This window comes from Hylobates moloch, unplaced genomic scaffold, assembly GCF_009828535.3.
Source record: "Hylobates moloch isolate HMO894 unplaced genomic scaffold, HMol_V3 SCAFFOLD_7, whole genome shotgun sequence".
NCBI classification, from domain to species: Eukaryota; Metazoa; Chordata; class Mammalia; order Primates; family Hylobatidae; genus Hylobates; species Hylobates moloch.
Genome location: NW_026652282.1, coordinates 40,406,597 through 40,422,056, shown reverse-complemented (window position 1 = coordinate 40,422,056; position 15,460 = coordinate 40,406,597).

The following is a 15,460-nucleotide window of genomic DNA, read 5'->3' as shown; positions in this document are numbered from 1 at the left end:
AAAAAAAAAAAAAAAAAAAAAAAAAGGAAAGAAAATTTAAGGTATAAGAACCACTAACCACTAGTAAAATTTGGTACATGGACATAGGCATAATTCTCTAACTCTGTAATTGTGATGTGCAATCCACACATAACTCTAATATGGGCCCCAAATGATAAATCTATAGAAACCTGTTAAGAGATAGGCAACCTAAAAATATGAAAATTGAGAAAACATAAAGCCAAACTGTGTGTGGGTGTAGTTAAAGAGTAGAGCTAGTTTTTGCATTTTTTTTGTTCTATTCTTTGTGATCTAAGATAAGGTTTCATCTCTTTAAAATAACGTGTTATATCTATAAGATGTTTTTGTAAGCTTCTAAATATCTTATGAGTCAAATAGGAAGTCACAATGGAAATAAGGAAATATTTTGAATTAACACATCAAACTTGTAGGGTACAGCTAAAGCAATTCTTAGATGAAAATTTAGAATATCAAATGCTTATCTTTAAAAAGAAGAAAGGTTTCATATCAATAATCTACTCAAATCAAATAGCTAGGACATGTGGGATCATTTTAAGAAGAGGAGAGAAAGAAGTGGATGTTAAAGATGCACCCAATGAATGTTAATTCCCTACATTTACAGGTATAGAGAGCTCACTACATCTCTAGAAATATCAATCTTGGTCATTCTGTTTTTCATTGTAAGGGTAAAGGAAATTGTACAAACACCCAGACATGAAAAACAAATTACCAAAAAAAAAGAACAAAAATGAAGCTTGGTTTAGAATCCTTTTCTGCAATATAAAATACTAGAAGACATATTTGAAGGAAAAGGAATATGATCTTTATTTCATATGATGCATAGTTGTTATATATGTATACATAGGCAACAGAAAGTCAGCTCACATATGCAAAGGTTCAAAAGCTATATTCACTATATATGCACTTCTGAAAAATTTGGTTGAAAATAAACTCTATCCAATTGAGAAGTAAAGAAAATGAGTATGTCAAGAATAGGCAAGTTGTATAACAAAAGGACTAGCAGGAATCATCAAACCTATTAAACCAAAAACTAATGTAAATGATTCTTATGAATTTGGTTGCAAAGCTGTATGCAATAGTCAAAAGTCATTCTTAAAAGATAAAATATATAATATAAAATAGTACTTCCATAGCAACAATTGAGGTATAAAGACTTCAGACTAGGAAGTAATTGGATCAAAGAAGAAGGTGGCAAATGCCTTTTTGAAAAGTTTCTTATTTTTAAATGGAGGTAAACATTTAAAATGTCATCTTAGTCCCACCTGTTTGTTTTTGCCTTTGCTGCCTGTGCTTTCAATGTCATGTCCAAAAAAATTATTGTCAAGACTAATGTCTTGGAGCATTTCCCCTGTTTTCTTCTAGGAGTTTACAATTTCAGGCCTTACATTTAAGGCTTTCACTCATTTTGAGTTGATTTTTGTGTGTGGTTTGATGATACAATTTCCTTTTTTTTAACATGTGGATATCTAGTTTGCCCAAAACAATTTATTGAAGAGATCATCTTTTCTCCGCTGTGTATTCTTGCTGCCTTTGTGAAACATTAGTTGACCATATGTGCCTGGGTTTATTTCTGGGCTTTCTATGTTCCACTGGTTTCTGTGTCTGTTTTTATGCCAGTACCATGCTGTTTTGATTACTCTAGCTTTGTAATATAATTTTAATTTAGGAAGTGTGATTCCTCCAGCTTTGTTCTTTTTGCTTAAAATTGGTTCAGCTACTTGGGGTCTTTTGTGATTTCATACAAATTTTAGATTTTTTTTCTATTTTTGTGAAAAATGTAATTACAGTTTTTATATGGATCGCATTGAACTACTCAAAACTAAAATGTTTCTGCACAACAAAAGAAAAAAATCGACAAAATTAAAAGGCAACACATAGAATGGGAAAAAATATTTGCAAACCATATATCCAATAAGGGATTAGTTAAAAATATGTAAGGAACTCATAAAACTCAATAGCGAAAACAACAAATAACCTGATTAAAAATGGGCAAAGGACCTGAGTAAACATTTTTTCAAAGAAGACATAAAATGGCCAACAATTATATGACAAGATGCTCAATATCACTAATCATCAGAGAAATGAAAATTAAAACCACAATGAGATATCATCTCATACCCATTAGGGTGGCAATTATCCAAAAAGTTAAAAGGTAACAAGTGTCTAGTCTAACGTATAGTTCAAGTCCAATATTTTCTTATTGATTTGCTGTCTAGATGATCTGTCCAATGTAGAAAGGTGAACTAGGGGCTTAGCAGGGAGGAGAAGGGATGGGGATAGGAAAGATGTTGATCAAAGGGTGTAAAGTTTCAGTTAGGCTTAAGGAATAGGTTTTAGTGATCTAGTGCACTGCATGGTGACAACAATTAATAATGTATTGTATATTTCCAAATTGCTAACATAGATTTTTTAACATTCTCACCACAAAAAGATGATAAATCAGTGAGGTGATGGATATATTAATTAGGTTGACTGAATCTTTCCATAACATATACATAGATTAAAATATCACATTGTATCCCATAAATATACACAATTATTGTCAATTAAAAAGTAATTATAAAAAATAAAAATCAATAATAAAAATGTCAAATAAAAAAAGAAATGATGGTCAGGGGGTGGAAAAAGGGAAATTTGTTTTGGGAATATAATTGGTATAGCCATAATGGAAAATAGTGTAGAACTTCCTCAAAAAATTTAAAATAGAACTACCATATGATTCAGCAATCCCACTTCTGGGTGTATGTCCAAAGGATATAAAATCAGCATCTCGGAGAAATATCTGCACTCTCGTGTTCGCTGCAGCATTATTCACAACAGCCAAGATATGGAAACAACCTAAATGTCTGCCAACATATGAATGAATAAAGAAAATGTGCTATGCATGTATGTATATACACACACAATGGAATATTATTTGCTTATTATAAAGAAGGAAATCCTGTCATTTCTGACAACATGGATGAACCTGGAGGACATTACGTTAATGAAATAAGCCATTAAAATGAATAAATTGTGGAGAATAAATGTACAGTGTGGTAACCATAGTTAATAATATTGTATACCTGAAATTTGCTAATAGAGTAGATCTTAAATGTTCTCACCACACACATAAAAAGAAAGGTAACCATATGAGGTGAAGAATATGTTAATCAGCTTGATAGTCATAATCATTTCACAATATATACATATATAAAAACATCATATTGTACACTTTGAATGTATACAATTTTTGTCAATTATACCTTAAGAAAGCTAGAAAAATTAATTAAATAAAGTGTCATTTTGTTTTTGACTCAATTAGAAAAATATGTTTTCCAAATCCTTTGAAAAAAATAAGGTAATAACAAATAAAAATGGGACATACTGTATTTCATCTAACCTAAGAATGACATCATTTTTAAGAAACATCTTTTTTCTGTACCATTAAGAAAGAAAACTGTTGCAAATTAAACTATGGCATATCCTAAATTATAAGATGTATTTTAATTCTAGAAATATTGAAATGTGAAAAATATGTAGAATATATCAAATATTCTGTGTTCCAAATTCCTGGAGAGGATAAAGCAAAGAAACAAGTCTATGTAACAAAAGAAAAGTAAATTAAATAAAATTAAATTAAAGGAACCATAAGAAAAAAATAGCAAAGGTAAGAGCAAACCCAGCAGACATAACAAATATTTATGAGTTAAGCACCTATATTTTAAAAGTAAAGATTCTTTTTAAAATTGGCCAATAAATATTGTATATATTTATGGTGTACAACATACTTTGAAATATGCATACACTGTCAAATGGCCAAATTGAGCTAATTAACATATGTATTACCTCACATAGTCATTAAACAAAAACAAAGATTCTTATATTGAAATAATATACGCCAAAAATCATACACTGTTGGCCGGGCGCAGTGGCTCACACCTGTAATCCCAGCACTTTGGGAGGCCGAGGTGGGTGGATCACCTGAGGTCAGGCTGGGAGATCAGCCTGACCAACATGATGAAACCCCATCTCCACTAACAAAATTAGCCGGGTGTGGTGGCACATGCCTGTAGTCCCAGCTACCCAGGAGGCTGAGGCAGGAGACTCGCTTGAACCTGGGAGACAGAGGCTGCAGTGAGCCGAGACTGTGCCATTGCACTCCAGCCTGGGCAACAAGAGTGAAACTCCGTCTCAGAAAACAGCAGCAACAAAACATACGCTGTTTTAAAGAGATAAGTCTAAAATAAATGATTAAAGCTATCAAAGTTTAAAAAAAAGAACAGGCCCAGTGCAGTGGCTCACGCCTGTAATCCCAGGACTTTGGGAGGCTGAGGCAGGTGGATCACCTGAGGTCAGGAGTTCGAGACCAGCCTGACCAACATGGCGAAACCCCGTCTCTACTAAAAATACAAAATTAGCCGGGCGTGGTGGTGGGTGTCTATAATCCCAACTACTCAGGAGGCTGAGGCAGGAGAATTGCTCGAACCCAAGAGGCAGAGGTTGCAGTGAGCAGACATCGTGCCATTGCACTCCAGCCTAGGCGACAGAGCAGGACTCCATCTCAAAAGAAAAGAACAAACAAACAACAAAAACAAACGAAGGTAGAAAAATATAAGATAAACAGGGTATTTCACAATAAATATGCAATTTTAAATGAAGATACAGTAGTTATAAAATATTTGTGCTAAATAACATTACATTAAAAAGCTATACTTTTGAATGTAATGCATTTAAAATAATTGTACTATTTAATATAATGTATTGTAAGCAAAAACTGTTTAAATATATAAGGATAAAGTTACAAAACAAAATAACACCAGGAGACTAACTGACCTATCTTGTATTTAGGAAAAAAAATTCTGATGATGTAAAGGTTCTGCATTTATAAGAAATATGATTGATTTGGTAGATGTGTACTACATAATTCACAAAAGAAAATACATCTTTTATCAATATCCATGGAAATATTTTTTAATTGATTATATATTAGACCATGAAGTAAACCTCAATAAATTCCAAAAAGTAGTTATTATGCAGGTTACATTTCTAACCTCAGTGCAATAAAATTGAAAAGAAATAGCAGCATTTCAAACAAAAAAATATCCCCAACTGCTTGGAAATATAGACCCACTCTCCTCAATAATTCTTGGGTCAAGTGGGATATCAAATGTTATTTATCAACCACTCAGAAAATAATGAGAGCTAGTCAAACAAAACAGAAGAAGATAAACAACCTAACAGAAAACTGAGCAAAGGCCAGGCGTGGTGGCTCACGCCTATAATCCCAGCACTTTGGGAGGCCAAGGCAGGTGGATCACGAGGTCAACAGTTTGAGACCAGCCTGACCAACATGGTGAAACCCTGTCTCTACTAAAAATACAAAAAAATTAGCTGGGTGTGGTGGGGGGCGCCTGTAATCCCAGCGACTTGGGAGGCTGAGGCAGGAGAATCATTTGAAACTGGAAGGTGGAGGTTGCAGTGAGCTGAGATTTCACCACTGCACTCTAGCCTGGGGAATAAGAGCAAAACTCTGTCTCAAAAAAAAAAAAAAGAAAAGAAAACTGAGCAAAGACTATGGAAAGCAATTTATAGAAGATATATTAGTGGCTAATAGGCAAATTAAATTACTTTAATCTCACTAATAATCAAAGAAGTGTACATTAATATAAAAATAATAATATACCTTGTTACCTATCAATTTTGCCAAAATTAGAGAAGACCAATTCCCTGCAGTATTGGATAGCATATTGGAAAGCAAACTTCTTACAGCTAGTGTAAACTGGTAAAATATTATTAGAGGGCAACTGGAAATTAATATCTATGTATGACATATTAAAAGAAATCAATTTATAGAATTATCTGTATAATGTGAACAATACTTATAATATGTAAGCTATATATGTGTATATACATGTGCAATGTGTATAAATATAAATGAACATATACATTGATAAATGCATAAAAATGGATCTAGGAGGATAGACAAAGCAGTAACAGTATCTCTGGATAAGGAAAGAAGTATTACAGAGAAGGAATGCAAAAAGAGATTGGAATATCACTTTTATCCTCCATATATGTGTGTGTGTGTTTGCATTTTTATAGAGAACATGTTTTCACTTAAGGGAAAAATAATTACAATAAGTAAACTACTTTAAAAATTAATGGCTGATTCCAATGTTCAGAGACAAATTTATAGCTTTAAATACCTTACTAAGCAGAAACAGGATAAAAATGAATTAAGCTAAGATTTAACACAAGTAAGTAGTTATGAAAATCACAAATAAATAAGATATGAAAGGGAAAGGAATTAAGATTAAACAAAAACAGAAATCAGTGCATTGAATGAAGAAAACATAATTACTAAGTCAATCAAAGAACTGCTAAGTCAGTTTTTAAAAAGCTAATAAGGTAGACAAACTTCTGACCGGTTTTATCAGGGAAAAGACTTGAGAACACAAAAACATACAATTAAATATGGATGAAAATATAAAAACTGGTGTAACATAAAATGGCAGATCTTAGAGTAGTTGATAAAAATATTAATGCATTTTTACTAATATTTTAAACCTACATATAGCATTTCATCTACAGTTTCTTAAGATTCTTGTACTCAGATTTGCCATTTTTAGCCTCCTTAATACTTTTAAAGCTTTGATTGCAATATAGACTTTTTTAAAGCATAAAGTTATTTTATTAAATAAATGCTCAGAAATGCGTGTTATTCTTATCAAAACTACTCTGCACAAATGGATATATTAGTTACTCATTGTAGACACTGTAAGCTTAATTTCAGAGATGAAGTAAATAAATGTTCAAGAATACAGGCTTCTTAGAAGAGTCTAAGCAGCTTCTACCTTCCTGCCACTTGGAAAGTTATGTTTATAAACTAGCAAGCCTGCTGGATGAGTCACTAAAGCCATCATGGAAAAACGACAGCCAGCTGTTTGTTGGGTAATACACTTTATACAAAAAAGTTATAAAATGATACACATTTTGATGCTAATGAGTTTGAAAACCACAATGACAGAGGTAATTTTCCATTTATATATATCTACTTAATGATCATACAGCACCTGTTGTTGTTTAGGGAACAAGTGACGTTCTCCCCATTTCTGGACCACACAGGGCTGCAGCACGATTAGGACTGAAGAGCATCTACCTTCACTCCAGGGTGTGAGTCCCTAAGAACATCAGGAGGCAGTACCAGACAGAGTAAGGTACACAGCGGAGGTCATGCCTGGTGATGTGGCACCCTCAGAAGTTTGAGAGACACAAATACTCTTCTCAACAAGGAGGCTGTGGAGCATAGGGAGTCCCAAAAATAACCTGGGGGACACGGGAGTGTGCAAAAACAAGGTAGAGACTGAGGTCCTACAATTCAGCAGGTGGGAGCTACAAATCAAAAAAATGGAAGTGTTACTGTGATTGTGTTTGTACTCACAAACTAAAGCGGTCTGAGGACATTTGAGTTACTTAAGCATAAGCGAAAACTAAGAAATTATGAAGGAAATGATTGATAGAATTGATTACCTAAAAATTAAATTAAGCACTTTTCTATGCCAGGAAAATGACAAATGAAAAAATATTTGCAACATAAATGACAAAAAGTTAATATTCTTAGCTTTTATGTCAAAGATAAAAAGGCAAATATCCTCATATAAAAATTAGTAAAAACATAAATAAATAATGTAAAAAAGAAAACAGTGCAAAGTGCCAATAAACATATGAAAAAAATGTTCCATCTCTGTAAAAATCAAAGAAATGCAAATTGAAGCAATGATAGCATATGACTTGTGGTCTATCACACACATTTAAAAATAGCCTTTTATTGAAGTATATACTATACATACAGAAAAGAGTACATATCAAAAGTATATACCTAGCTGGATTTTCACAAGCTAAAGCTATCCCTATAGCTCTTTAATAGTACTCAGATCAAGAAACAAAACATTACCTGCATCTGTGTGCTATGCAATGGACTGTAAGAATTTGAAGTTTGAGGAAAAAAGACTGACAATGTCAATTTGGAAATCATTAGCATATAAGCAGTTAAAACCATGAGAATGTATGAGCTCACTCAGTGAGTGTCTAGAAAAGAGCATAGAACTGAGCACTGAAGTGGAGTAAATAACTACATTTGAGTAGTTCAGGGAGAAAGAAAAGTCTATAAATTTAACCAATAAATATCGGATTTGCCTTAGATGACAACATAATATTTGCACATATATAATTCTCTACCACCCTCTAAATTCTATAACCCTCTGTAATCTGGCTTCTGCTACTCAATAAACTGTTTTCTGTTAAAAAAAAAAAAATTTACCTACATCCCAGAAGCCCCCTCATTTTCCCTGCCAGTCACAGCTTTCCACTCCTGGCCAAGGGTAACCACTACTCTTAACTTCTAACAGCATGTTTTGCCCCTTTTAATCCTATATAAAAATGGAATCATATACTACATACTCTTTTCCCTAGCTTCTTTCACCCAGATTACTTTTGTGAGATTCACCTATGTTATAGAGTGTAGTCAAGGATCATTTATTCTCATTGCTGTGTTAAATAATCCGTTGTGGATATAATAAAATTTATTCACTTTACTCTTTATGATTATTGGATAGTTTCCACTTTGAGACTATTATGAAGAGTCTACCTTTGAATATTTAGTACACGTTGTAAACCAAAAAATACCTGAGACGGGTCTCAATCAATTTGGAAGTTTATTTTGCCAAGGTTAAGGACATGCCTGGGAGGGAGGTCTGTGTCTTTCTCCAAAGATAATTTTGAGGGCTTTAGTATTTAAAGGGGAAGAGCAGGCTGGAGGGGAATGAGGGAGGGTATGGTCGCATTACTGAATCCACAGGTTGCAAGACAAAAGGAGCAAATAGAGGAATAGAAAATTATGTATTAATTTCGTACTCGTAAACCGGCACTTTCCATAAGATAAGGTGAACATAGGGTAGCTACCTGTGGAGGTATTTAACCTTTTATTTGTAGCTATTGGCTTAGGAACAAAAGGAAAGGCCGTTTCTTGCACGACTCAGCTTTCAGCTTAACTTTTTCCTTTTGGCATAGTGAATTGGAGATTTTATTTTCCTTTCATGTTTCTCTCCCCTTATCTTTTAAAAAATCTTTGGAGAAAACATTTTAGAAGGAAATTAGTCTCCGGTCTTGAGTTTTGTTTGATCTCACTTGGCTAGGATGGTTTATCCTAGACAGATATAGCCCACATTGTTAGAAGTAATCATTTTTAACAGGTTGTGAAGTCTCATGTCCCGCAAAGAAAAAATAAGGGGAGGAAGAGAGAACGAAAACAACACACAAAAAAATGTGAAAACATTCCTGGAAAACCACATAGGCCATATTACTCTGAAGTCCATACATGGGTAGGCAGGTATGAAACTGGTTTATGTATATAAATAGGTTGCTGTTATTTCTTCCAAAGTTTCAGTTGTCTAGCTTCAGTTTGCAGGGCTTTAAGAAAAGCACAGCTTAATTTTTAGTGATTTCAAATTAGGAAAAATGAATTAAAAAAGGAAAAGAAGGAAAAAATTTGAAAACATTATTTTGGAGACTTGCAGCCAAGAAAAATTTTAGAATTCAGCCCAAATTGTAGAAAATAATACAAATTGAAAAACATTAGGCAAGTCTAGAATCTAATAACAGATGTACTATAGTTTATTTTGAAACATAATTTTTTTCTCTCCAGTTCCTCAATTGTATTAAAGACAAAATAGTAGGACCAATTTATTTGTAAAATAAGTTTTAGTCCTATTATTCTTGGCTTGATTATTTGCACAATCAAATAGTAAGTGAGAATAATCATTTGCTATTATAGGCTCTCTTTAAAAAAAAAAATGGCTTTGCTAGAAACTTTTCCATAAGGAATCTAAGATTAGACCTTTTAAAAGCCTCAAACCTAGCCAAGAATTTATCTGTGTCTGCAGATACCTTTATGAATTGGGTGAATTCCTCTCTTTCAAGGTCCCAAGAAAACTTGGGGTCCCTGGGCCTGTCAGAAAGTGGCATTCTATACTTACCACAGGTCAGGACCCCGTAAAGGACAAAGTACGAGGCCAGTTTTTCCAAGGGGCTTTTATCGGCTCTATAGGTCAGACTCATTTTTGCAAGGAAATCTGAAAATGTTATTCCAGTCAAAGCCTTAGTAAAATAACTAGTGTCTCCAATTATGCCCTGTTATAAAAGAAAACAGGTTCTTATTGAACTTATGCAAATAACCATATTGCCATACGTTAAGAATACTCACAAATAGTTTCCAAATTTTGGAGAAATTAGGTAGAGAGAAAGGAATTATGTCTTAAATTTTTCTCACTAGAGTACGCTTTACTCCATTATTAAAAGCTATAAATAGCTTAAAAGAACAGAAAGTTAACCAGGCATGGTGGCTTATGCCTATAATCTCAGCACTTTGAGAGGCCAAGGCAGGCAGATCACCTGAGGTCAGGAGTTCAAGACCAGCCTGGCCAACATGGTGAAATCCCATCTCTACTAAAAATACAAAAAATTAGCCGGGTGTGGTAGTGGGTGCCTGTAGTCCCAGCTGCTTGCTGAGGTACGAGAATCACTTGAACCCAGGAGGTAGAGGTTGCAGTGAGCCAAGATCATGCCACTGCACTCCACCCTGGGTGACAGAGTGACTCTGTCTCAAAAAAAAGAAAAAAAAAGAAAAAGAACAGAAAGTTTTCTTGACCCTGAAAAGCAAAACAAAAAGAATCAGCAAATGTTTTAAACAAAAGGTCATAAAAGATCATTTCAGTCTTCTGTTAGTTTAGTCCTTGCAACTAACTCCTGTTCTGCTTGATATTATATCAACAATCCTCATTAATACATCACCTCTTCATGAGAGTCCTGGAAGTTATTATCTCTCTTCCAATGGCAGAATCTCTAAAGTTATCAGAAACCTATATTTAAGAGTACTCCTCAGAGTTCTACAGCTGATTATATATCACCCTATAAAAAGACCAAAGTAAAGCAACAATTGTGGATGACAAAGGTCTTAAAAGAGCCATGGTTAAAGACACGGTTGACAAAGAAATTTGGTTATTTCTGTGGCGTACAACAATTCTACATAATAATCACAATGACTACTAATAACATATACTAAGACATATCAGAATCATAGAACTCTCATATAATTTTGGAATACATACTAATAACACATTTGTATAAATAAAATCCAAAGAAGGTTAAATATCATTTCACATTTGACAATGTTTACTGTCTGATTTTATTATACCAAATAAGTTAAATATGTCTCTTTTGGACTTCAGAGGACCTAATACCAAAACATAATTAATGAGGTCAAAAGGACTGGGAATTTGATTTTGGAAAGTTTGTCAAATATCAAAAGTTTCAAATATTTGATATCACAAAATAGAAACATAGATCATTATAAAATAAGTCATTCATTTAGCCAAAGTGATAACTCAAATATTTATTAAAGGCAAAACCTTTATTCTTTGAGAGGGGGAGACTTAATTTCTCAAATAATAAACCCTAATAAAGACAGCATAAAGCCAATTAAATTTGTCTCTCAAATTTTATAAATGAATCTGTTAAATTTTAATCATCTTGACCATAAGATATAATTTCATAAAACTTTTTTAAACTTTTTTATTAAAGAATGGTTTAATGCTCCATGAAAATCTTGTTATTCTGACACAGGGGCCCACATGCTGGTCTCGCATCAGTGTGCCTTTGATATTAACGTCTAATTTATAGAAACTCAACTAATTTTCTGTCTCAAAATCAGCCCTCACAATCTCATGTACCTATCTGTTCTGCAATAGTCTCTGGGCCTAGAGGGGTTGAATGATTTAATTTCTGGCTCTCTGTTTCATGAACACAGTTTCTTTTGCTTGTTATCCTCTCCTGTGTCTGAAAATGAGGTTTTAACTGCTGTTAGTGTTGAAGATTTAGCAGGACTTGGTTTCCTTTATAGACCCAGGGGTCAAAGCCCTATAACTTAACAGTGCAAAAACCTTAAAGGCAATACAGAAAGTTACATAAATGTAATAATCTTAGTCTTAAAAAAATTTAACCTGTTTTCCTAAGTAAATCAAAACTTAATAAAAATGACATAGGAATTATTTTGATAAAACACAAAATCTGTTTGTTAGGCCAGTTACCAAAAGGCAATAAAAAAAGACCTTCTGCAGTGTGATTGTTGTTCCCTGTGGGGAGTCCATTTAGATAAACTGCAAGTCAAAATTAATGAAAAGGGTATTTGAATTAATTAGACATAGGAAGGGTGTATCCTGGATCATAAGACAAAGTTTTCCATTTCATAAAACAATCTAGACATATTAAGAAAAGCCAAGAGAACAGAATGTCATATTGGAAGAAAAACATTTCCTTTAGACCTTTAAGATAAAACATTTTTAGCATCAGACCACGACAGTAGTTAGAATCTGAGGAAAAAAAACCTTAGAGGAGCTGATGAAAAAGTTGGAGTGAGTTATTATCTCAGGCTTTCTCAAAGGGGAGAGAAAGCTGAAAACAGTAAGATGCAATAAAAGTTAAGAAAAATCAAAATCTCTTGTAATTTTATTAAAAGTAAATCAATACCATAAGAACATTCTGTTGTTCTAACCAATTCTTTAGTGTATTAGTGTATTTTTAATATCAAGGCCCAATGTCTGGGAAGACTATTATAAATAATTTCCTTTTAATTATAGCCAACTTTATCACATAAAGTTTTTTTTATAAATTCTCTTTTTACAAAGCTTATTATGATTTACACAAACCATTTATATAATTTCCTTTTAATTATAGCCAACTGGATGACACAGTTTTTTTCGTAAGTTTTCTTTTTACAAAGCTTATTATGATTTACACAAACCATTTATGATATGCTTGGATTTCCTGCTTTATCTTAAACATCCTTGTTTCTTAAATAACCAGTCATTTTATCTTAGGATGGAAAACTTACCATATAAGATTCTATCGCATATAAAATTACTTTCTTTTAAACCTTTTTTACCAAAAATACATCTTTATTTCTATAACTTCCTTTACATCTCTCTTATTTACTGGTGCTTTTTACCTTGTTTCATAAATAACCTTTGAATTAGACAAAAATTATTTCCTTTTAATAAGAACACATTTTTTAGAAAAATGTTTTCCTGTAATATCATTAAAAAAAAAAATTGGAAGTGATCCAGACATTTAGTGAATATCTACTTTTAATTTAATATAGCCTTAGATTATAAATTATATGATGAATTTATATATAAGCATTTATTTCATTACATTTACTTAATTATTTTTTAAGAGTTTACCTAGATTACTTATGAAAACTGATAGTCATCATTTCAAGTTACTTTCCTTTTAACCATTTTTATAGCCTGTGAATTTCAAGTGTTCAACTAAGTAAGAATATAAGGTTAAATAAATGGTTCTTTTTGTTGGCTGATAATTCAGGATTTAGCTGTTTTTATTAAACCAACAATATTAAATGCCTTATTTATGAAAAATTACACAAACAAAAATAATTCTCTTTTGGACTGCATTTATAGCTTTATAACCCTCATGCCAAATTTTGACACCTTATAATCTCCAGCAGAGATAAATATAAAACTGCTTGACCAGTAAATCAAAAAGAGATATCATGGGACTAGGCCATGCAATGCTTTCACAGTGCACTTTGTTACAAAAACATTTCTCTACCTTTAAACTGTGCCCATTCTTATCCTAAACACAGAATGGCCTCTGTAGTAACTATTTTAATAAAAAAAAATCAGGTAGTACAATACAAAAAGCAAGCAGTTTGAGATATGAGAGGACCTTGTCTGTTTACACTCTTGGGGGTCCATAATGAAAAACAGAGGTTTCTCCCAAAAAGGAGTTTGGCACCTTCTCTGTTTTCTTTAAGCAATCCCAGGCTGTTAGAAATTGTCTTAGATTCCCTCATGCAGCAGAGGGTGGTAAGAGGAAGGAAAGACAGGCAGAAGTACATTGAGAAAACAGAATTCAGTCAACTGAGTAGAAAAAGAAACTTTTTATCAAAACACAAGATCCTAGGAAAGAAAAAAAAAGCATAAAGACTCTCTCTTTCTTTCTCTCTCTCTCTCTCTCTCTCTCTCTCTCTATATATATATATATATATACACACATACCATTGAGCTCTTTACAAAAAATCCTTTTAAATCTCTTATTACCATATTTTAGCTGGGACAACTTGCTGATATTTCAAAAGTAACACAAATATCAAATCAGAAAGGACTTGATTTAGGAACAAAACCCATGCTGTCATGGTGAAAAAAATGGCAGAATCTTAGCTACTGAACTATAGCATAGGGAGGCTGCCATTGCTCTTTCAGTTTGTGCTTGGCTAGCAAATGGGGGTCTTGTTGTGTAAATAAAGCCCCTCAGGTAATCAGGATCTTTTTTTTCTTTTGATCGCCAGGTTTTTTCCCCCTTTTACTTTTTAGCTGCAGGAAATTTAGCCAATTCAGAGGCCTTGTTCCCCATAATTTGGAACTTTCCTTCGAATTTGACCAAGTCAGGTAGAGTTGGGAAAAAGACTGAAACCACAAAACAACAAAAACAGAAGAAAATAAAACTAAAGAAAAAACAGTTAAGCAAAACAAACAAATGATCACACAATGTATGGTAAGGAGGAATTAAGATCAGCTGGTTGTTTATCTTAACTTTTAGTCATTAAGCAGAATTTCCCAGACAAAACTCCAATTCAGCTACTTACCTAGGAATGGGGCCCAGGCAGAAAACTGCTCTCTATTATCTCAGAAGCTGGGAAAACTCAAACTTGCCTTCCATGTTGGAAGCAAGCTGAAAGTGAGCTGAAGCTCCAGATGTAGCAGCTCTCAATCGTCAGGGAAGCAGGAAAACTCACCTTCCTTGTTGGAAGTGAATAAAACTCCAGAAAGGGAGTTACACAGCAAAATAAGCCTTAGATCTCAATCAAATTTTGGGAGATCAAGGATCCTCTGGATAGGGCTCCCAGGCCTCAGCAAATTGTCTTGTTGGTTTGAACAACAGAGATAGCTCAAGCTGGTGATATAGGAGCTAAGAAGAAATTATTTAGGCAGATAGTGAGGGTAAGGAAGTCCTCAGTAATGCTTTCCTTTTAATGAAAAGAAGCCCCCAAATCATACTTTTCTAACAAAGTCCAGCCTGTAAAATCAAGCTGCAGATATAGACAAGCAAGCTGGAAGCTTGTACTGGTGAATGCCAGCAGCTGTGCCAATAGGAAAAGACTACCTGGAACTAGGCATGTTCAGAATGGTGGTTCCATCTTCCCTTTTCCTTTTCAATCATATGCGCAGTCAGGAGCAAACAACATGGTGCCAGCCAAGCAAAGACCCCTTTTGCATAATAAGATTAGGGTGGGGCAGCCAGCTTCCCTGCAGGCTATGTAAATGTCACACATGGTCCAATCAATCTTTGGGCCCTATGTAAATCAGACGCCACTTCCTCAGGC